We start from the raw sequence: 24,514 nt of genomic DNA, 5'->3' as shown, positions 1-24,514 counted from the left end.
GTCAGAAGATGTCCCCGTCTCGTTCCGGACGGCCTTGATTCTTTGCGCCGTCCGGGCGGCACCTCCTTCCGCTCGGTCATTACGCACTGCTTTATTTGAGCGTCGGACCCCTGGTCCCTACCAGGGTGCCTTTTACTATCAGATTTTCCTTTCTTCTGAGTCCGGTCGGCTCGCCCTTTTCCGGCGAGCCATTGGACCTTGTGACCTCCCCTCGGCGTTGACTCCTTATGGGGTTCCGGATTTTTACCGCCGGATCACTTGCCTTCCTCTCGAGTCTAGTCGAAGGAGGCAAAGTCCGACTGACTGGACTGCCGATCTGTCGAACAATGATCATTGCCTTAGGCCGCTCGGCCAGGCATAAAGATGCTCATCCGTGCGGCGATATCTGTCTGTCCGGCGATACTTTGTCCATGCCTTGTATTTTCTAGGAATCGATGTCCGTTGTTCTCCCATACTACCCATCACGTGCTCTGCGCGAGGTAAGGGGAGCTCATTAAATGCGGCTAGCACCCGGCTGACACGTGGCGACCGTACATTTGTCAGAGTATGGCGGTTACGTCACTTCCGATGGGACAGCCGCCGTTTGAAACGGACGATCCGATGACAACCTCGATATCGACGACCTGGATCGGACGGTGGAGGTTGCTTCCGGGCGGCCATATAAAGCTTGCGGCTCCGCTTCCGCCGCCGCCTCACTCTTCTCTGCTCGTATTCTCTTCCGGCAACCTCGCCCCTCAACTCTTCGGCAAACCTCGGCCCTTCGTCGATCATCTTCTTTGTTTGTAAGGCCTTTTCTCTTGTTCCCAGCGCTTTCTTCTTTTTGGTTACCCGTTTCCTTCAATCGGCTTTTTCTCCATTCTTTGCTCACCCCTTCCCTCGGCATCCTATATTCTCGCCCCTTGACCATGACTAGCACTTCACAGTCGACTGGCGGTGCTCCAGGTCTATGGTACACGACCATGGAGAGCCGTTTCGACGAGGAAGACGCCTTGCGTCTCGTCCGGACTTATGACATGCCGACCGACCACCAAATAGTGTTAGCCACAGCAGCCGATCGGCCTCATGAACCGCCGTCCGGCACAGTGCTTTTCTTCCGAGACCAATTTCTGGCCGGACTGCGTTTTCCACCTCACAGATTTTTCTTAGAAGTCTGCAACTATTTCCGCATTCCGCTCGGCCAGGTAGTTCCCAACTCTATTAGGCTGCTGAGCGGAGTGATAGTTCTGTTCAAGCTGAACAACATCCCCTTAGACCCTAAGATATTCCACTACTTTTACTATCCCAAGCAAGCCGAATGGGGTACCTTTGTTTTCCAGTCTAGGATAAGCTTCGTGCTTTTTGATCATATGCCGAGCTCCAACAAACATTGGAAGGAGCATTTTTTCTATATACGCTTTCCCGAGCGGCCAACTTTCCGCACCAAGTGGCAGACGGCTATGCCCGCGCAACCGGAACTCGACAAGTTTAGAGGTGACGCGGACTATCTCCATGCAGCCGAACGGCTAGTCGGTCAGCGCTATCATATTGACGAGATGCTCCTTCCGGGAGTAATGCATATATTCGGCTTGTCTTCTATCCCAGCCGATCTGCCCTACAGCATGAGTAAGTTTCTTTATCTTCCCATTTGTTTTGTTCTAACTGATTTATTTTTTACTTCTGCAGCTGAAGTCATGTGGCGTGCCAGGGCTACCGAGAAGCTCAAACTGAAAGCTGCTCAGATTGAGGAGGTGACAAACAAGGAGGCCGCCGAGCGGGGCCTTGCTCCATCCGATCCGGCCAGTGGAGAAAGTGAGGGGGCACCAACTGTCCCCGAAGCCTCAGATGTCCCTGCCTTTCACAATGAGGCCGCGGGTGACCTGGAATCTCCTACCGAGGCTGAGGTAGGGGGCCGTTCGGCCGATGATGTGCCGCTACGCACTCGGAAGCGCCGAAAACCAATCTGCCCCCGCCCGCGCCTAATCTTGATGAGCCGCCGGCGGAGCGCGGCGCACCCGCTTATCCGGACGGTTTCCCGAGAGTACCCCAACTCCTCGGGGCTCTCCGAGGGCCACCGAGGTGCCGCCCGCCCTTCCAACTTTGTATCGCGATAAGGTGAGCTTCCTCCTCTTACGCGGTCAGTCCGATAAGGCCGATTCTCGAGCCGAGCGGCCAAAACTTGATAAAGACCGCTCTGCGCCTCCCTCGAGGCGCAGATTACTCTGACGGGCCCTCTTGCCCAAGCTGGGCTAGATGCTCGGCGTCGCATAGCCAAGATGACTCCCGGGCAGCTCGGCGATAGCAACCTTCAACAGGCCACCGGGGTATGCTCTCCTTTTCTTTATTTGCATATTCGAATTAGGTTTCTAACCTGTGGATATTTGTTGGTAGAGTTGAAAAAACAAAAAACCGTTGGGGGTAACAGGCAGTCGGCTGCCGCTCTGGCGAAGGCCAAAAAATCGCTAGATGCCGAACGGAAAAGGGCTAACGATTTGGCGAGCAAAGTCGTTCGGCTCGAAACGATGATCAAGCAACGAGAGAAGGAGCTCAAAACGGCGACCACTCGGAAGCAACAGGCCATCAATGATATGGACCGTATGAAGGTGGAGATCAGGGGGTTGGAACAACGCATCAAAGACTTGGACGCCCTGTTGGCCGCCGAGAAGGAGGGCCGCTCGGCGGATCTCCAAAGATTCGACGGAGATCTGGCCGCGCTCCAAGCCACCAGCGATGCCGCCCATGCCGCGCTCAAGGAATACCAGGAGGGGGAGTCGGCCCGCTCTGACGAGGTGAGGAAAGCGTTCCTTTGTTCGGAGGACTTCGGAGAGAAGTTCACTGACAAGATATCCCTCACGTTCGAGGAGGCGATCAAGGCGGCGGTGGGATATCTAAAGACCAAAGGTCACTTGTCTGCCGAGTTGACCATCCCCCCCGAAGATATAGCGAGCGTGATGGACACCATCCCCGACGCTCTCTTTGATTTTGATGTCTGAGGAGCGTTTTTATAAACTTTTTTGTATTCCAGCCGTTCGGCCCGGACTATCTCTGTAATGACTTTTTTAGCTTGCGTAATAGATGATCTTCTGTTCCTTTCACCTTTTATTGTAGCAAGAACTTACTAAGTATTCTTTATAACCATTCCGCTCGGCACCTCGCTATGCCAGACAAACGAATTATCTTCAATGTCTCATTACGCGCCTGATCAACCGCTCAGCGCGCAATCTTGTTTGCCTCTTTAATTCCGATTAACCATCCTTTGCTCGTCTCTTGATATTTATCGTCGGTGGTCGACGGCGCGGTTATTTATAGCCGGTCGGTGCGGCTCTCGATCTTTAACGACGGTGCTCGTCGGCGCGGATGTTTATAGCCGATCGGCGCGGCTCTCGATCTTTAACGACGGTGCTCGTCGGTGCGGAGGTTTATAGCCGATCGGCGCGGCTCTCGATCTTTAACGACGGTGCTCGTCGGCGCGGAGGTTTATAGCCGATCGGCGCGGCTCTCGATCTTTAACGACGGTGCTCGTCGGCGCGGAGGTTTATAGCCGATCGGCGCGGCTCTCGATCTTTAACGCGCGGAGGTTTATAGCCGATCGCGCGGCTCTCGATCTTTAACGACGGTGCTCGTCGGCGAGGTTATATCGATCGCGGCTCTCGATCTTTAACGCGGTGCTCGGCCTGGATGTTTATAGCCGATCGCGGCTCTCGATCTTTAACGCGGGTGCTCGGCGTGGAGGTTTATAGCCGATCGGCGGCTCTCGATCTTTAACGACGGTGCTCGTCGGCCGAGGTCCGATCATCGCGGCTCTCGATCTTTAAGACGGTGTGTCGGTGCGGAGGTTTATAGCCGATCGGCTCTCGATCTTTAACGGCGGTGCTCGTCGGCGCGGAGGTTTATAGCCGATCGGGTCTCGATCTTAACGACGGTGCTCGTCGGGGAGGTTTATAGCCGATCGGGGCGGCTCTCGATCTTTAACGACGGTGCTCGTCACCGAGGTTTATAGCGGCGCGGCTCTCGATCATTAACGACGGTGCTCGTCGGGCGTTAAAGCCGATCGCGGCTCTCGATCTTTAACGACGGTGCTCGTCGGCCTGGAGGTTTATAGCCGATCGGTGTGGCTCTCGATCTTTAACGACGGTGCTCGCCGGCCTTCCGCTCGGAGGGTTTATAGACGTCGGCTCCCGGCTCGGATATAAACCTCCCGGCCGATCGGCTCGGGGGCCTTCGGTTTCGAGCTCCCGGCTTGGATATAAACCTCCCGGTCGATCGGCTCGGGGGCCTTCTGTTTCGAGCTCCCGGCTCGGATATAAACCTCCCGGCCGATCGGCTCGGGGGCCTTCTGTTTACGATGATAATGCCTTATATTCGCTCTTTTGACTTTTCATCTCTGCATTTCAAGTATTTAGTCGAAAAATGAAATACACAGGGTGATCTACAGTGATACACCTTTCACCCTGCCCGGTAAGGCTGGAGATGGTTCGCGCTCCACGGTCTATCTAGCTGCCGTCCGTCCTCGTCCTCCAGATAATACGCGCCCGAGCGGAGCTTTTCGATGATTTTGAAAGGGCCTGCCTGCCGACCGGCTTGACTTTCTTCCAGACAAGATCGCCGACTTGGAACGATCTGGGAATTACGCGCCGGTTGTAGTTTTGCTTCATCCGCTGACGGTATGCCATCAGCCGAACGGACGCCTTTGCCCTCTCCTCTTCTACCAAGTCCAGCTCCATGTTTCTTCGTTCGGCGTTGTCATCATCATAGCTCGGATCCGGCCGACTCAACGCCGACTTCGACCGGTATGACGGCCTCACCGCCATATAATGGCCCACAAGACGCTCGGCACTTCATCTGGCCAACTCCCTCCCAAATGGTCGAGCCGAGCGCGCAGAATACGAAGAATTTCCCGGTTGGCGACTTCAGCTTGACCGTTGCTCTGAGGATAGGCCACGGACGTGAAATGTTGCTCAATGCCGTAGCTTTTGCACCAATCCTCTAACATCTTCCCTGTGAACTGCCGCCCGTTGTCGGACACTAGTCGGCGAGGGATGCCGAACCGACAAATGATGTGTTGCCAGATGAATTTTTTCACCATTTGTTCTAGGGCCTCTGCCTCCACCCACTTGGAGAAATAGTCTACCGCCACTAGTAAAATTTCCTCTGCTCGCCATCGGAAATGGACCCACAATATCCATTCCCCATTGATCGAATCGGACATGAGATGGTTGATGCCTTCATCTCCTCTGGGTCGGTGGGAGAAGTTGTGATACGGCATGAAAGGCATGTAGAACCGTCCGAGCGGCATGCTTGTAAAGTTGGCCAAAGTATCCGGCCAAGAGGATCTTCTTGGATCGCTCGGATGACCTCCGCATGATCCTTGATGTACTTCGGAGGATATAAGTGAGTCCTCCGAGCTACACATTTCAAAGGGCACGAAAGCTTTCTTGTAAAGTCGCTCTCCGATGAGTAAACCGACCGCTCTTCTTCCGAGGAGCCTGCATATTCATCGGATGGTGTGGTGCCCGAACGGAGGAATTCTATAATAGGTGTCCTCCAGTCACTTGGAAACGCTAGGCCTTGCATCCGGTCGACATGCGCCACCAGCAGCGTTTTCAATTGGCGAATGGCGCTATTGAGCTCGCGAGTTTGGCTAACTCATCGGCAGCCTGGTTCTCCGCTCGGGGATCTACTGCACCCCTCGGAAAGTAGCTTTGAGTTTTCAAAGGCCTCAGAGAGTTTGAGCCGAACACGCTTGATTTCAAAGGTGCGGAAAGTTCGAGCTGCGAATCGAATAGAGTGTCACCCGACCTGCTCCCACATGCCGTGCTATCCGGCTATAAGGGCCTCATACCGCTTCATTGTTAGTAGCTTTGTAATCTAGGACGGATAGATGCATCTTTTCTTCCGAGGTGAGAGTAGTAATATTCCGATCCCACTTCCAAGCCGAGTGGAGGATCCATCCACATATATTCTCCACATAGCTTCCGGCTCCGGCTTTGCACTTTGGTCACAAAATCAGCCAAGGATTGGGCTTTAATCACGAGCGGGCTGATATTGGATGTCAAATTCACTTAATTGTCGTCCACTTGATAAGCCGTCCGGACGCTTCGGATTCAACAGACTCTTCCAAGTGGGCTGTTCGTCCGGACAATGATGGTATGAGCCAAGAAATACGGCGCCGAGCGGCTAGAACTAAAGCAAAGGCCAACTTCTCGAGCCCGTGTAACGAGCATCTTTTAAAATGAGGCTTAGAAAATACACTGGCTGTTCTGCCTTACTAAAGGCATGCTCAGTCGACGACAGATACATATAAAGTGACTCACCTCCGATTGGCAATGGTAGAGAATTAAGATATGTCTTCAACTCTTCAAATGCTCGGTCACATTCTTTATCCCACTGGAATTTAGTAGCCTTGCGCAGGATCTTGAAGAATCGGCGGTTTTGGAGATGAATCTCGATAAAGCAGTTATCCGACCGGTCAACCTTTGCACTTCTCTTGTATTTCTTGGGGGCGGCATGTCTTGCAGTGCTTTAATCTTGCTGGGGTTTGCTTCAATTCCCCGCTCGGTCACTATATACCCCAAGAAACGCCCTCCTTTGGCTCCGAACAGGCACTTTTGGGGATTTAGTTTGACTCCATATTTGCGCAGCGTTCGGAAGGTTTCTTCCATATCCTTGAAAAGATCGGCCGCTCGGACGGATTTGATAAGAATGTCGTCCACATAAACTTCCGATTCCTCCCGATCTGCCTCCTTGAACACCTTGTTCATCAAGCGTTGGTGGCTGGCATTCTTCAATCCGAGCGGCATCACATTGTAACAATATGTGCCGTCAGCCGTTATGAAGCTTACTTTTCTTGATCTTCCCGCAGCACTTGATGATATCCTTGGTAGCGTCAAGCATGCAAATTAGTTCGCAGTCGGCCGTAGAATTGATCCGGGCAGAGGATAAAAATCCTTGGGGCATGCCTTGTTTAAATCTCGAAAGTCGATGCAGACCCTCCACTTGCCGCCCGGCTTGGAGACCAAGACTACGTTGGTTTCCACCTCCGCCCGGATGATGGCACTCTGCTCGGTGCTAAGTCCCTTTTTCTCTGCTTCACTCGCCGAGCGTCCGGTCGGACATGCAATTCATGTGGCTTGGGGAAATTCCAGGTAATTCATATGTCGCCCAGACGAAGACATCATGATTTCGTTGGAGGCATTGAATCAGCTTCTCCTTCTGTTCTTTCCCCAGATCAGAGGCGATAAAAGTCGTGGCCTCCGATCGGGTCGGATGGATCTGGACTTCCTCCTTTTCATCATAAATTAAAGCAGGAGGTTTCTCGGTTATGGCGTGTACCTCAATTCGGGGCGCCTTCCGAGCGGAACAAGCTTCTGCTCGGATCATCTCTATATAGCACCGCCGAGCTGCTAGCTGATCTCCCCGCACTTCTCCTACTTTGTCCTCCACGGGGAACTTTATCTTCTGGTGGAAGGTTGAGACAACCGTTCAGAATTCCAAAATGACGTTGTAGGATGAGGGAGAGTCGACCACCACAGTTTATTGTCCTTGTCCTCTGAGTGGCTCTTCTCCCAGTGAGGTGGCTAGCCGGATTTGTCCGACTGGCAATTGCCTGTAAACCCGTAGAGCGGGGTCGTCATGGCAGCTCGGCTCGATCAATTTGCTGATGGCCTTCTTGAATATGATGTTGACCGAGCTCCCTGTGTCAAATATGCGGTGAATGGTGTAATTTGCTATTACCGCTTTAATGAGCAGCGCGTCGTCGTGGGGCACTTCTACTCCTTCTAAGTCCCCGGGTCCGAAAGTGATTTCCGGTCCACTTGCCCGCTCTTGGCTGCAGCCGACCGCGTGGATCTGCAGCTGCCGTAGCTCGGTTGGAATCTCCTCCGGTCGGCCCACCAGCAATAACGTTGATCTCGCCCCGGGAAGTATTGTTCCTATTTTCCTCCTCCCGAGCGGACGGTCGTGACCGTTCTCTGGACGCCCGGCGATTCTCCTGCCTTGGGGATCGGTGCCGATCGGGTGTCTGCTGATGTCGCCCCTCGGTGCGGGTCCGGTCAGCTTCATGAGTCCTACGTCTCCTGTCGATGGGAGGCGACCGTCGTTCGGCTTTCCTGGGAACAGGATTGGACACAAAGGGAAGGCTTCGGCAATCCCTCGTGTTGTGCGTATCCGTCTGGTGGAATTTGCAGAACATAGGGGTCCACCTCTTCTTTGGCTTGGGCCGAGCGGCAGCCACTTCTTGTACGTGCGATCTGACGTGAGGGGATCGAATTGCTTCGGCCCTCGGTCCTCTGGGTGGCTGCTGAGCGGTGTGCTGTTTCCGCTCGGCATGAACAGGTGCACGCTCGGCTGGAGTTTCCTTTTTCCGAGCGGCTTGCGCTTCTTCCACATTTATATATTCGTTGGCCCGATGTAACATGTGATCATAATCTCGGGGCGGCTTTCGGATGAGCGACCGGAAGAAGTCCCCATCCACAAGGCCTTGCGTGAAGGCATTCATCATCGTCTCCGATGTGGCCGTGGGGATATCCATCGCCACTTGGTTGAATCGCTGAATATAGCCTCGAAGCGATTCTCTCGGCTCTTGCTTGATGGCGAATAAGCTGACACTTGTCTTTTGATAACGCCGACTACTAGCGAAGTGGTGGAGGAAGGCCGTTCGGAATTCCTTGAAGCTCGTGATGGATCCGTCCGGCAACCTCCGAAACCACCGTTGAGCCGATCCCGAGAGGGTGGTAAGGAAGACTCTACACTTTACTCCATCTGTGTACTGATGGAGCGTGGCTGTATTGTCGAACTTACCCAGATGATCATCCGGGTCTGTTGTTCCATTGTATTCGCCGATCATCGGAGGCACGTAGTGCTTGGGCAGAGGGTCTCGTAGGATAGCCTCCGAAAATTGGCGATTGATCCGCTCGGGGGAGGAGTCCGCTCGGGGAGCTTTCCCCTTCCTGTCATCCCGTCTTGGCATTTCATCTGAGGAAGATCCTCTATCTCTTCGGGCTGGTATGGCTTCAGGGGTGCGAAATAAGGCCCGATGGAATGCGACGGTGGCTGGGGGCCGCCAGACGCCGATGTTGCTTGTTGCTCCGCCCGCTCGGCGGATGCTTTTTGTTTTTGCTCCATGAGTTTGGCGGCCTTCATCTCGACCAGAGCATCGAGTTCTTCTGCTGAAAGCGTCACCGTGTGTTGTCGTCCAGCCTCGTCCATTGTCTCCGATCGGATGCAGGAGCGTTCCCACAGACGGCGCCAATTTAATCCTGTCCGAATCAAGATGCTGGGCACGTGGCGCTCTCTGCTGGATCCTCGAGTGCTCCGGCGAACCTGCAACAAAACCGAGCCGGGAGGGGTGTCCCGGCGACGGTCCTCCGACGCTCAAGTCAGGTAAGTGTTGGAGAAAGTGGCTGCCAAATTCGTATTCTGCGTACCTTTGGCGAAGTAATAGCCTCTTTATATAATACGGAGAAGGAACCGATGCACGCCCACCGAGGTGCGTACGTGTCAGCAACCCATACCACGGTATGCACTTGTCAGAGAGCTTACCTGACACCATGCTGCCATAGTCCGAGCATGTTCTTTGATGGGACGGCAGGACCACCCGTTGTCAGACTAGAAGTATGGCACAGCCATACGACTTGACGGCTGTCAGAAGATGTCCCCGTCTTTTACCCACCGTCTGACTAGGGTGACCGGCCCGCCGAGCGGGCGATGAACGTCGTCTAGGCGGCCATGATTCTTGGCGCCGTCCGGGCGGCACCTCCTTCCGCTTGGTCATTACGCACTGCTTTATTTGAGCGTCGGACCCCTGGTCCCTACCAGGGTGCCTTTTACTATCAGATTTTCCTTTCTTCTGAGTCCGGTCGGCTCACCCTTTTCCGGCGAGCCATTGGACCTTGTTGTTGATACAGTCTGACCTGGCTGTTGTTTTGATGTTGACACTGATTTAAGTTTGTATCAGATATTAATCAAACTCAGACTGACTACTGATCGAGGTTGATCCATTGGGAGGGAAAGTCCTGGTGAGTGAAGCCAGGCAAGGGAAATCCAGATGAGTCAAGGTTGACCAGACATCTGGTGAAAAGTCCAAGCAGAGAGCTTGGCATGGGAAAAGTCCAAGTATGGAGACTTGGCACGGAGTGGTCAGAGAGGGCTCGGTAGCTCGTTCTCTGGACCGGACGAAGTCGGAGAGGGCTCGGTAGCTCGTTCTCAAGACCAATCCCAATATCACATGGGCGTTGGATCGGTCAACAGACCGATCCAGTGGGATTTTGTTTTCCTGATCGGTGCACAGACCGATCTGGTGAAACTATGTTTGCTGATCGGTCTGGCGACCGATCAGGAAACACTCAGTAGCACATTGAGTGTAACCGATCAGGAAACACTCAGTAGCCTACTGAGTATAATCTGATCGGTCTGTAGACCGATCAGGAGATGATGTCACGAGAAGGAAAAAGGCAGTGGATCGGTCCGTGAACCAATCCATATGAACCCTGATCGGTCTGTCGGACCGATCAGGTCATATCCTGATCGGTCTCCAGACCGATCAGGTGACGATCTCAGGAGTGCGAGGAACCGCACCCATTAAACCCTGATCGGTCTGTCGACCGATCAGGCCATACCCTGATCGGTCTTCACGACCGATCAGAGTTCAATCCAAAGGTGTGGATCGGTCCGCTGACCGATCCACCACACTGTCTGCACACTGTCAGTTTCTGCTGATTTCTGATTCGTTTGTTATACGTCTGATCTAACATCTGCTTGTGAGCTTTTTGAGTAACAGGTTGCAGGTACCATGGTGATGTTTTAATTCAAATCAATGACTATCAAAGGAATAAAACAAAATGGTTTTTCCACTGGTTATCGCTGCAGATTGTGCAAAAGAAGCGTCAACGTTCACTGGCTGCAATCAGCTTGACTCTTCCTCATTGGTTCGAGTTCGAGACACCATGAAGACCAAGGATGGTATTGGTGTGAGCTCAGATATTCAGATGAGGAAGAAGCGTGATTGGCGACGCCTGGTTTGGCGACAGTGATACGCTACTGGTTTGCAGTGATTCGATGCAGGCAAACGCAGTGAAGAAAGCAGAGAAATAAGAAGGAGGAAGTGGAGAGGATCACCAACACTCTGGAAAAACTCTCTCTGTCGTTCAAGCAAGAGGCTGTGCGTTTTTGTTGAGCTCTTGGTTGATTCCTCCTGTCGTTGTTTTTCTGCTTCGTGGCTGTAAGTTAAACTGTTCAATCCTTTAGCCACACTCTGTAAGTAATTGTGCTTCACTTTCAAATCTACTCTTGTGATCTTTGTGGAGAGGTTACTCCACCGAGAAGGAGGATCTAGCCGGAGTTTATCCGGGGTGCGATCTACCGAAGATCAAGGAGTCGCCCACCTTACGGACACGCCGAGGAGTAGGGGCAAGTTATCCCCGAACCTCGTAAATCCTAGTGTTAGTGTGCTTGTGTTTTTCTCTCCTTTAGTTGTCTAATTCCGCTGTGCTAACGATTATCTGTGTAGAAGTTTTCGTTTAAGTTTTTAAAGGAGCTATTCACCCCCCCTCTAGCCATCTAAGATCCTAACAAGTGGTATCAGAGCCTGGTGCTCTTCATTACGGCTTAACAACCCAAAGAGCTAAACAATGGCCATGAAGGAGGGACTCAGCACCAACCGTCCACCTTATTTCGATGGAGCAGATTTTCAATACTGGAAAAGCCGCATGGAGTATTACCTCAAGACCGATATCTCCATGTGGTTCTCCGTCAAGGAGGGATTCTCACCTCCAAAGGATGAAGAAGGTAAGGAACTTGACTCATCGAGATGGTCAACCGAGCAAACTCGCAAGGGACAAGCCGATGCCAAGGCGGTTGTCACTTTGCAATGTGGGATAGCCAAGGATCAACTTGTCAAGGTTGGTCCTTTCACAAGTGTGAAGGATCTATGGAACAAGCTCATCGAGCTCCAAGAAGGGACTCGAGACTCTCGGATCGCCAAGAGGATTTGTTCCTAAACCAACTACGGAACCTTGTCATGAAGGAAAATGAAACTGTAAGTGAGATACATGGAAGGTTCAAGGAGATCATCAATGGTCTCCATTCGGTGGATGAACGAGTAGAAAACCGTGACCTCGTAAGGTATGCTCTAAAAGCTTTTCCTAGGAATGCCTTGTGGTCATCTATGGTGGATGCCTACAAGGTATCCAAGGATCTTTCCATTGTTAAGTTAGATGAATTTTTTTGTGAAATGGAGTTACATGAACTTGCTAACAAAGGGCAAAAAGAGAAAGGTATTGCTTTGGTTGCAGAAGAAAAGAGCAAGGAGGGAAGAAGGAAGAGAGAAAAGAAGAAGGAGAAAGAAATTGTTTCATCTTCATCCTCCTCCGAGTCCGATGATGAAGGGGAATCATCATCAAGCGAGATGGCCAACTTCGTGAGAAGAATCATGAGAAGGAGCAGAAGATACAAAGGGAAAGGTAAACCTAGTGAACAAAATATTGACAAAACTAATGTTACATGTTATGAGTGCAGCAAAAAGGGACACTATCGGAGCGAGTGTCCGAAATTAAAAAGGAAGGAGGAACGAGCCAAAAAGAAGGAGGAAAGAGTCAAGAAGAAGAAGGCTCTAAAAGCTACATGGGATGAGTCTTCTTCAAGTTCATCTGAGGAAGAGAAGAGGGAGAAGAGTACACGGCAGTTAGCCCTCATGGCAAGAGAGGAGTCCGAGTCCGAGAGTGAGGACTCAAGCTCTTCAGCCGCGACTTCATCATCTTCAGATGATGAAGAGGTAACATCTCCCCATTTAGAAAAGTGTTATAAAACAATTGCACATTTGTCTACTTCCCTTAAAAATCAAAAACAGAAACTAAACTGCTAAAAGATGAAATAGAGAAATTAAGGGCCCTTAGGGAAGATGAGGTCGATGACCTTTATCAAGAGGCCCTAGAGGATGAAAACAAAACCTTGAAGGGTGAAATTGAGAAGCTCAAGAAAATGCTTGAGAAATTCTCAACCAGCTCTAAGACCTTAGACATGATTCTAAATGCCCAAAGGGCGGTTTACAACAAGGCTGGATTAGGATACCAACCTAAGGAGTCTAGTTTTATTTCTTTAGTGTCAAGAACCCAATTTCATAGAACACATGTTTCTAGGGTTCATGAGACTAGGAAGAAGGTGACTAAGGCATGGGTGCCTAAGTCTCTCATTGTAGATGCATTAGATCCCAGAATTTGGGTACCTAAAACATCCGTCTTTCGTGTCTTGTAGGCATTGGTCGAGGGGGAGCGTCTATCAACTTGGTTTGTTGATAGTGGATGCTCCAAGCACATGACAGGGGACAAGTCACTATTCTCTACCATACAAAATAAAAATAGAGGTAATGTGTCTTTTGGCAATAATGGTAGTCTTAAGGTTATAGGGTTGGAGACATTCATATATCCGAATGTCTCCACATCAAGAATGTTCTTCTAGTCAAGGGGATGACTTTTAATCTCCTAAGTGTCAGTCAATTGTGTGATACGGGTTACACAATTGAATTTCATTCAAGTCAATGTTTGGTTAAACACATTGACACACTTGACACGGTACTAGTAGGCACAAGAGTTGATAATATTTATCAAGTATCGTTTAAAAGTGCTACTAATGCTTTGATTAAGTGTTTCATGTCAAAAGAAGAAGAGTCTTGGCTTTGGCATAGAAGGTTGGCACATGTAAACATGAAGAACATTCGGAAGTTGGCCAACAAAGGACTAGTACGAGGCTTGCCAAGCATCAAGTACCAAAAGAACAAACTATGTGATGCATGTCAAATGGGTAAGCAAACAAAAGCATCTCATAAAGGTAAAAGCATTGTGAGTACATCTACTGCCTTAGACTTATTACATATGGACTTGTTTGATTGTAACAATGTCATTTCATTGAATGGTAGTAGATATTGTTTAGTAATTATTGATGATTTTACTAGATATACATGGACCTTCTTTTGAAAACTAAGGATCAAACCATAGATATTTTTATTTCTTTTTGTAGAAGAACTGAAAATGAAAAATCAACAACAATTAAAACCATTAGAAGTGATCATGGTGGTGAATTTCAAAACCATAGGTTCTTAGAATTTTGTCAAGCAAAAGGGTATAGACATGAGTTCTCAACTCCAAGGACCCCACAGCAAAATGGGGTTGTGGAGAGAAAGAACCGAGTCTTACAAGAGGCTGCACGAAGCATGCTCAATGAGTACTCACTACCGAGTTACTTGTGGGCTGAAGCTGTGAATACAGCTTGCTATGTGCAAAACCGAATCCTGATACATAGGTTTTTAGGAAAGACTCCTCATGAACTTTGGTTTGGGAAACCACCTACAATTAAACATCTTAGGGTGTTTGGTTGTAAGGTGTTTATTTTGAACACCAAGGACCATCTTGGAAAATTTTCGGCCAAGGCTGATGAAGGGATACTGGTCGGGTACTCGCTCACCAGCAAAGGCTATCGAGTCTACAACAATAGGACTAAATTGATTGAAGAGTCCTCTGATGTAGCTTTTGAAGAAATCCCTCAATCAAATGAACAATCAAGGGATGTAGGAGAAATTCAACTTGAACTTAGAAATCTAAGTTTGAATGATCAAAATGAAGAAAGAGTCGAGGTTGACTCTGATGACGATGAGCAAAGGCAACAAAGGGCTCCGGTTGATCCCTTGCCTGATATTGAGTCCTTGCCTGTGCCTAGTGAGACCATTCATGAGGCACCACCAACACCAAGACAATCTAGGATAACCACTAGTCATCCCCAAGATCAAATTGTGGGAGATATCCAACAAGGGGTTAGGACTAGGTCATTCTTTAGAAATGAGTCTAATGAAGTTGCATTGATTTCAGAGATTGAACCAAGACTAGTTGATGAAGCATTGCACGATCCTGATTGGATCATAGCTATGCAAGACGAATTAGGTCAATTTGAAAGGAGCCAAGTGTGGGACTTAGTTCCTAGACCTAAGAAGACCACCATTATTGGAACTAAATGGGTCTTCAAAAATAAGTTAAATCAAAAGGGAGAAGTTGTAAGAAACAAGGCAAGACTTGTAGCCAAGGGCTATAGTCAAGTCGAAGGTCTCGATTATGATGAGACTTATGCTCCCGTGGCCCGATTAGAGTCCATTCGTTTGATGCTAGCTTTTGCTGCACATAGAGGTTTCAAGCTCTATCAAATGGATGTTAAATCTGCCTTCTTAAATGGTTTCATTAAAGAAGAGGTCTACGTTGAACAACCACCGGGGTTTGTGAGTACCGAAGCTCCAAACCACGTATACAAGCTCAAGAAAGCTCTCTATGGGCTTAAACAAGCACCACGAGCTTGGTACGAAAGGTTGTCAACATATTTACTAGAGAAGGGTTTTGTAAGAGGACAAATAGACCCAACACTATTTCTACGAAGAGATGGTGAAAACATATTTGTAGCCCAAGTATATGTCGATGACATAATTTGTGGCTCAAATAACAAGGGCTATTTGAATGAATTTATTTCTCACATGGAAAGTGAGTTTGAGATGAGTCTAGTAGGAGAATTGACATTCTTCCTTAAACTTGAAATCAAACAAACTCGAGATGGCATTTATGTCCATCAGACGAAATACACTCAAGAGATGCTTAGAAAATTCAATATGAGTGACTATAAGGAAATGTCCACTCCAATGGCGACAAGCACTCGCCTTGACAATGATGAGAGTGGAAAACCAATTGATCTAACGCAATATAGAAGCATGATTAGTAGTCTTCTATATCTCACAGCTAGTCGACCAGACATACTTTTTGCTGTGGGCATGTGCGCTAGATATCAAGTCTGTGCCAAGGAATCTCATTTAATTGCAGTTAAGAGAATATTGAGATACCTTAAGGGCACAATTCGAGTAGGTCTATGGTACCCTCGTACAGAGTCTTTTGACTTGATAGGTTATACCGATTCCGACTATGCTGGGTGCAAATTGGATCGGAAAAGCACTAGTGGGGGTTGCCAATTTTTAGGTTCATCTTTAGTTAGTTGGTCAAGTCGGAAGCAACATTGTGTTGCTCTCTCCACGACCGGGGCCGAATATATTGCCATGGGAGAGAGTGTATCACAATTGTTGTGGATGATACACACCCTAGAGGATTATGGACTTTCTTATAAGGGTGTACAAGTGCTATGTGACAACATTGGCACGATCAACCTAACTAAAAATCCAGTCCATCACTCAAGGACCAAGCACATTGAAGTGCGTCATCACTTCATTAGAGATCACGTAGCTAGGGGTGACATTGTGCTCACATATGTGGAGTCAAAGTCAAACCTAGCTGATATTTTCACCAAACCCCTTCCGGAGAATGAATTTAGTTATTTAAGGAGGGAATTGGGAATGTGTTTGGCTCCTTAGGTCATTAGAACTTCACCATGATCAATAAGGACTATTAAAATGACTAGAGTAATTGGGACAATAATTTGGGCAACTTGGGAACATCTCACACAAACTATAAGGTTTAAAAAAATACTTTTGTTTGCTAGAAATGGGGTGAGATGCTAGGATCAACCCAATTATTCAAAATGTATCATGCATCCCTTGAATAATTAGGTTGAAGAGACATTAATTGAGTATGAGGAAGGCCATTACATAATTCATGTGTATTTGGCTCCTAGATCTTACTCATATATTCCAACCAAGGAATCTTGGTTGGACTTTTGCCTAGAAATTTTCTAATCATGGTTGATGGTTGATGTGTTGATTGGTATTGTTGCTTGGTTCATGTCATGACTTTGATTGATAAAACGATAGGTTATTAAAGGAAATAATAACAACTTGGATATATTTTGACAAACTTGAAACTAAACATAACAAGGATCAAGAATTTCAGCTTTCATGCCTTGTTTGAAAATTAGGACAAGTTGTTTATATTTTGACAAACTTGAAACTGATCATAGCAATCCTAGGTCTTAACTAATACCTTGGTTCACTATAGGTAATAGTTTTATAAGGTTATCTAAGATTGGAACTCTAAGATTCCAAATGTCTGAGTTTTTGGGTTTTGAAGTCTGAAACTTTCGGGCTCTAAACACGCTCAGGCCATAAGAGTTCATTTTTTTCATAATTGTGGGTGTTGATCCTTAGGTACTAGGTTATGAATTTGGGAGGTTCTGAATTCTTAGTTGGTGAACTTCTCAGAATTCTCGATCAACAACGGCTCAAAAATTTCAGTTACTGAAATCAGAATTTCAGGATTATCAGACACTGATCGGTCCATGGACCGATCAGGCCGATATCTGATCGGTCTCTACGACCGATCAGTAGAGTTCATTCGCTACTGATCGACCTCTGATCGGTCCGGGGACCGATCAGGAGGTTCCCTGATCGGTCTCCACGACCGATCAGGAGATTTGACGATACCTGATCGGTCTCCACGACCGATCAGGATAGGAAATTCCTGACAGTTCACTGATCGATCCAGGGATCGATCAGGAGACACCGGCACACATCGCAGCCCACTGATCCACATCTGATCGGTCCAAGGACCGATCAGGAAGATCCCTGATCGGTCTCCACGACCGATCAGGATGTTTCCTGATCGGTCAGGATTTCTCTGTTCGGACAGCCGTCCGATCAGATCACACTGTGCACTATCCCCTCATTAACACCTCCCGACCCACTCTCTTCCCGATCTTCTTCCTTCTCAAAACCCTAGCCGACCGACTCATAACCTAGCCAACGCCCCTCCTTTCCTCCCGTCTTCTCGACCCATCATCTTCTAAAAGCCGAAGGTTACAATGGCGCCCAGGTAACTCTTCTTCCTTCCGAGGTTTATTCATTCTTAGCGTTTTAGCTTCTTTTCACATTTTCTCTATGTGTGTTGTCTCGGTTCTCTCTGTGTGGCTCCCGTGGACTCCCATTTGCCCCGACCGTGTCCAAATCTTTATCTATTTAGGAAGAAAGCAGCCGGTGAGAGTTCTTCTAAGTCCCCAGCTGAGAAAACCAAGTCTCCTGCTCCCTCTCGACCCCAACCAGCTGGTTCTAGTAGATTCCCAAACCGCCATTTTGAGCAAGCATTTCAACAGAGGACATTCAAGCTGCTTCCATGTCGATCTGTGGATCGCAAGTATATGGATGAATTTTGTCCTTCTGTGTCCGAAACCCTAGCCTATTTTAAACTTGACTCGGTAGTCTACTTAGAGAGGGACATCAACCTTGACCTAGTTTCTGAGTTCTATAACAATCTTCATCAGAACAGTGATGGTGTTTATAAAACCCGAGTCGCTAAAAGATCTATCGATTTCTCCATCAGAGAATTTTTTGGGTATCTAGGCTGCCGGATGTGTACGGGGGATCTTTTCTCAATTTATCCTGATTTACCAGAATCATTACGTCCTCCACTTGATGTCTCACCTGACTCCATCTATGAGTACTTCTTCGGTCATCCTAGACCAGATGACCTAGATGAGTTGGATGTTGACTTTCCCACTTTTGCCGCCCTACGACTATCTGCCCCTGACTATATTCTTTTTAAGATAGTCACAAACTGTATTCTTCCAATTACATCCAAACCTCTTGCTGAGATCCGACCCTATCATTGTTTGATGCTGTATGGGTTACGTCGGCGTCTCGACTTTGACATTATGTCCAGCATCTACTCTTCGATCATTTCATATTCTCAGCCCAGCGGCTCCACTGTTTATATGCCTTATGGGCATATAATTACTGATTGGCTCGAGACCCTTCAGGTTGATGTGTCTAAGGGTAGGGTAGTCAAAATGGTCAGGCAGGATTGCCGACTTGGGAAACGGGCATTTCCAAGTCGGCATCATTGGACAAAATGGGGTGTTCGGTGGAAGGATGGGAGAGTTTTGGGTGAGTTACCACGGGACCTCCACGACAAGTTGCTCCTCCTCCTGCTGCTGCTGACGATGGAGAGGACGATCCTGATCTGCGCTGGCGGATCGCCGAGCTGGAGAGCCGTTTTGATCGGCATGATGAGATGATATCCACTGAGCTGGATGGCTTGCGTATTCGGATAGACCAGCGCTATGATGACCTGCGCGGGCATATTGACCAGCGTTTCGATGATATGCGCAGTCATCAGGTGGTGACACAGCAGTTGCTACTCGGATGGATGGCACGCTACCCGCCTCCGCAGTCTTACCCAGGCTATCCATCCTCCAGCGTGCCGTCTCAGGATTTCACCCCTCCTGCCGATGATGGTGATATTCCTCAGTGTGAGGATGTTGATTGACACAGTTTGTTTGTTGGCTGTCTGTATTTTGGATGTTATTTGTTAGTCTTTATGACTGACCTGGATGTTTGCACTTCTGATGCTACTCCTGTATTTATGCTACTCCGTTTTCTATTTGCTTGCTCTTTATTATGCTTCATTTTCTATTGGATATTAATATGCTGTTCACTTGCATGTCTTGTTTGTCCTTTATTTCTTTATTACTGTCTTATAATACACTTAGAGGACATTCTAAGTGCTTTACGAAACAGACAGTAAGGGTTAAGGGGGAGCTCTTTATGTTATCTTACCGTATTCACACATTTTCGGTGTTTGACAAAGGGGGAGAAGATAACTAAGTTTAGATGAATGAAAATTTGAAGACCCTCATATAGTGGAGTATCCGCCTTAGGGAGAGGATCTTGATTCCCCTAAAATTATGAAAATTTGAACAATTCTGATCTAAACTTAAATCGTGTTGTCAAACAACAAAAAGGGGGAGATTGTTGATACAGTCTGACCTGGCTGTTGTTTTGATGTTGACACTGATTTAAGTTTGTATCAGATATTAATCAAACTCAGACTGACTACTGATCGAGGTTGATCCATTGGGAGGGAAAGTCCTGGTGAGTGAAGCCAGGCAAGGGAAATCCAGATGAGTCAAGGTTGACCAGACATCTGGTGAAAAGTCCAAGCAGGGAGCTTGGCATGGGAAAAGTCCAAGTATGGAGACTTGGCACGGAGTGGTCAGAGAGGGCTCGGTAGCTCGTTCTCTGGACCGGACGAAGTCGGAGAGGGCTCGGTAGCTCGTTCTCCGGACTAGGTCAGAGAGGGCTCGGTAGCTCGTTCTCAAGACCAATCCCAATATCACATGGGCGTTGGATCGGTCAACAGACCGATCCAGTGGGATTTTGTTTTCCTGATCGGTGCACAGACCGATCTGGTGAAACTAGGGTTTCTGATCGGTCTGGCGACCGATCAGGAAACACTCAGAAGCACACTGAGTGTAATCTGATCGGTCTGTAGACCGATCAGGAAACACTCAGTAGCCTACTGAGTGTAATCTGATCGGTCTGTAGACCGATCAGGAGATGATGTCGCGAGAAGGAAAAAGGCAGTGGATCGGTCCGTGAACCGATCCATATGAACCCTGATCGGTCTGTCGGACCGATCAGGTCATATCCTGATCGGTCTCCAGACCGATCAGGTGACGATCTCAGGAGTGCGAGGAACCGCACCCATTAAACCCTGATCGGTCTGTCGACCGATCAGGCCATACCCTGATCGGTCTTCACGACCGATCAGAGTTCAATCCAAAGGTGTGGATCGGTCCGCTGACCGATCCACCACACTGTCTGCACACACTGTCAGTTTCTGCTGATTTCTGATTCGTTTGTTATACGTCTGATCTAACATCTGCTTGTGAGCTTTTTGAGTAACAGGTTGCAGGTACCATGGTGATGTTTTAATTCAAATCAATGACTATCAAAGGAATAAAACAAAATGGTTTTCCCACTGTCAACGTTCACTGGCTTGTTCAGTTGGCTCACTGGCTGCAATCAGCTTGACTCTTCCTCATTGGTTCGAGTTCAGAGACACCAGTGAAGACCAAGGATGGTATTGGTGTGAGCTCAGATATTCAGATGAGGAAGAAGCGTGATTGGCGACGCCTGGTTTGGCGACAGTGATACGCTACTGGTTTGCAGTGATTCGATGCAGACAAACGCAGTGAAGAAAGCAGAGAAATAAGAAGGAGGAAGTGGAGAGGATCACCAACACTCTGGAAAAACTCTCTCTGTCGTTCAAGCAAGAGGCTGTGCGTTTTTGTTGAGCTCTTGGCTGATTCCTCCTGTCGTTGTTTTTCTGCTTCGTGGCTGTAAGTTAAACTGTTCAATCCTTTAGCCACACTCTGTAAGTAATTGTGCTTCACTTTCAAATCTACTCTTGTGATCTTTGTGGAGAGGTTACTCCACCGAGAAGGAGGATCTAGCCGGAGTTTATCCGGGGTGCGATCTACCGAAGATCAAGGAGTCGTCCACCTTACGGACACGCCGAGGAGTAGGGGCAAGTTATCCCCGAACCTCGTAAATCCTAGTGTTAGTGTGCTTGTGTTTTTCTCTCCTTTAGTTGTCTAATTCCGCTGTGCTAACGATTATCTGTGTAGAAGTTTTCGTTTAAGTTTTTAAAGGAGCTATTCACCCCCCTCTAGCCATCTAAGATCCTAACACTTGTGACCTCCCCTCGGCGTTGACTCCTTATGGGGTTCCGGATTTTTACCGCCGGATCACTTGCCTTCCTCTCGACCAGAGCATCGAGTTCTTCTGCTGAAAGCGTCACCGTGTGTTGTCGTCCAGCCTCGTCCATTGTCTCCGATCGGATGCAGGAGCGTTCCCACAGACGGCGCCAATTTGATCCTGTCCGAATCAAGAGTCAGCGGATGCTGGGCACGTGGCGCTCTCTGCTGGATCCTCGAGTGCTCCGGCGAACCTGCAACAAAACCGAGCCGGGAGGGGTGTCCCGGCGACGGTCCTCCGACGCTCAAGTCAGGTAAGTGTTGGAGAAAGTGGCTGCCAAATTCGTATTCTGCGTACCTTTGGCGAAGTAATAGCCTCTTTATATAAGACGGAGAAGGAACCGATGCACGCCCACCGAGGTGCGTACGTGTCAGCAACCCATACCACGGTATGCACTTGTCAGAGAGCTTACCTGACACCATGCTGCCACAGTCCGAGCATGTTCTTTGATGGGACGGCAGGACCACCCGTTGTCAGACTAGAAGTATGGCACAGCCATACGACTTGACGGCTGTCAGAAGATGTCCCCGTCTTTTACCCACCGTCTGACTAGGGTGCCCGGCCAGCCGAGCGGGCGATGAACGTCGTCCGGGCGGCCTTGATTCTTGGCGCCGTCCGGGCGGCACCTCCTTCCGCTTGGTCATTACGCACTGCTTTATTTGAGCGTCGGACCCCTGGTCCCTACCAGGGTGCCTTTTACTATCAGATTTTCCTTTCTTCTGAGTCCGGTCGGCTCGCCCTTTTCCGGCGAGCCATTGGACCTTGTGACCTCCCCTCGGCGTTGACTCCTTATGGGGTTCCGGATTTTTACCGCCGGATCAAGAATCATTAACATTAAGAGTTTCTATTTCTTCATCGTTAGATTCTATTAGATCCTTACTACTCTACATCTCTCCATCATCTATAGTCTCGTAAGTGACATTTACATCTATAAGTAATTGAGAAGTAGATTGAATCTTTGAATCAACTGAATATATCTTCACTTCCTCATCCTTAAATGCATAATGGTTTTGTCCCATGATGGAGTTGGGCATTTCTATATTCGAGCGAGGCTTGATTCAATAAACCGATAACCATTCACTAGATCTCATTTTCTTTGTCAGATATTCAAGATATAAAACTTGCCCAGCTTGTACCACGAAAATGAAGGGTCCAAACTTGTTAAATCTTTTGTTTGCATTCACCTTAACTGAATTGTAATTTGCATGTATTCTTGGAGTTGGATCATACAATGAACATTTGAATAACACACACTTTTTTATGGGTAAAGAAGGATATTCGACCTCAATTATTTTGTCAAGTCTACCATAGTAATCAAATTCATTATCAATATTTTACAGAAACACCTGAATTAGAGGTAATTGTATGCGAATCACGTTGTGCCACGTAAAATTTAAAGTCATTCATATAGTAATCAGAAAAGACTCTTATGTCATGGAGAAGCCCAAATGCAATATTCTTTATCCTTTCATCTTGCACATTAAAAAATAGTTATGATATAAATTGATTATAACATACATACTATAAAAAAAATTATTCTCTAACTTACATAGATTTCAAACCAAAGTACAAATTCCATCTATATCTTCTTCTCTACCTCACTTGTACCTATTGATGAATTTTCTAGCTGTAGTTATTGTTCGTATAAGCTGTCAAAGACGATAATTATAAATTGCACATGGTATGACAAACAAACATAATGACATTTATGTTTCAAATTATAAGTTAACTCACTTTAAGTAGGATTTGACCTCGTCATAGTTCAAGAGTATGTATGATCTTGCTACATGGTATTCATTTAGATTTAACCATCTACTACTAGATGCACCCATTGTCTTACCAGAAAATTGAAAATAGAAAGCATATCTGAGTCTATTGATTGAGAATCATCAGAATTTGAGGATACTTGCGATGTCTGATTTTCACATAATCAGAAAAATAATATAAGTAGAAAGAAGATGTTTCTGCAACTAGATAAATATTACATATTGACCCTTCAACTCTTACTTTGTTACTAATATTATTCTTTAATCTTCTTAAAAAATCATTCAAAGGATATATTCATCAATACTGCACAGGACTAGTTAGTCATGCGTCATATGGTAAATGAATAGGTAGATGTTCCATTGAATTAAAAAAGTTGGGTGGAAATTGTAAGCACTCCGTGGTAGTTTTGATGTGGTCAACTAAATTAAGTTAGGTCATGTTGGTGTTTGATACCTTGTGTCTAAGTGTTTAGGAACTTAGAAGCACAAAAAGTCGAGCAGAAGATGCAGCTAGCGAGAATGATGGAATAGGAAAGAAGTCGATGGGCTCGGTGCATTTGAGGGACGAAGTGTTGCGGAAGAGTACGTTGGTAGATGAGAAGGAAGCACACGACATTTCCAAGGGACGAAAAGTCGAAGTGGAAGAATGCTCGAGGCGAAGATCAGCTAGGAAGCTAATCTATGTGACTGAATGCGTCTCCAAGAGGCTTGGAGGCACTCTCACTCTAGGCGCCTGGACTGGTTCAGGTACCCTCCCTGGCTGGAAATCCAAGGCACCTTCAAAGCATTGAAGGTGCCTTCAAGCCTATTGAAGGGGCTTTCCATAGCCGTTAGGCAACCATTCAAAGAAGATAAAGCTTTATCCTCACCGGATAGAGTTTATCTTCTTGGAGGCGTCTTGGACCTCCTTAGAGGCACCTCCGGGCTATGTATAGGTTTTTTCAGGGGCTATAAAAAACCCCTGAAGATAGAAATTCAATAACAACTAAACTACAAATCCTGTATTCATTTTCCTAGTCTTTTGTGAGCTTAAAAGTGTGTAAGAGGCTACTCCACCTTCAGCAAAGGAGTACTTTCTAGTAGAGCTTTCTTCAACGCCTTAGATTAACAACCACCTAAATTGTAACTGAGTAAATAAATTATTCTCTTACTTTCCTTTTCTTTAATTGTTCAATTTTATCATTGTTTAATTTAATCGTGCTAATCTAATCAAGTTAAAGATCGAGAAAGGGTTTGAATTTTATTTTGTAGGTAATTCACCCCTCTTATC

Source organism: Zingiber officinale, chromosome 6B (assembly GCF_018446385.1).
Source record: "Zingiber officinale cultivar Zhangliang chromosome 6B, Zo_v1.1, whole genome shotgun sequence".
Classification (NCBI taxonomy): Eukaryota; Viridiplantae; Streptophyta; class Magnoliopsida; order Zingiberales; family Zingiberaceae; genus Zingiber; species Zingiber officinale.
Note: the sequence above shows the minus strand (reverse complement) of the source record.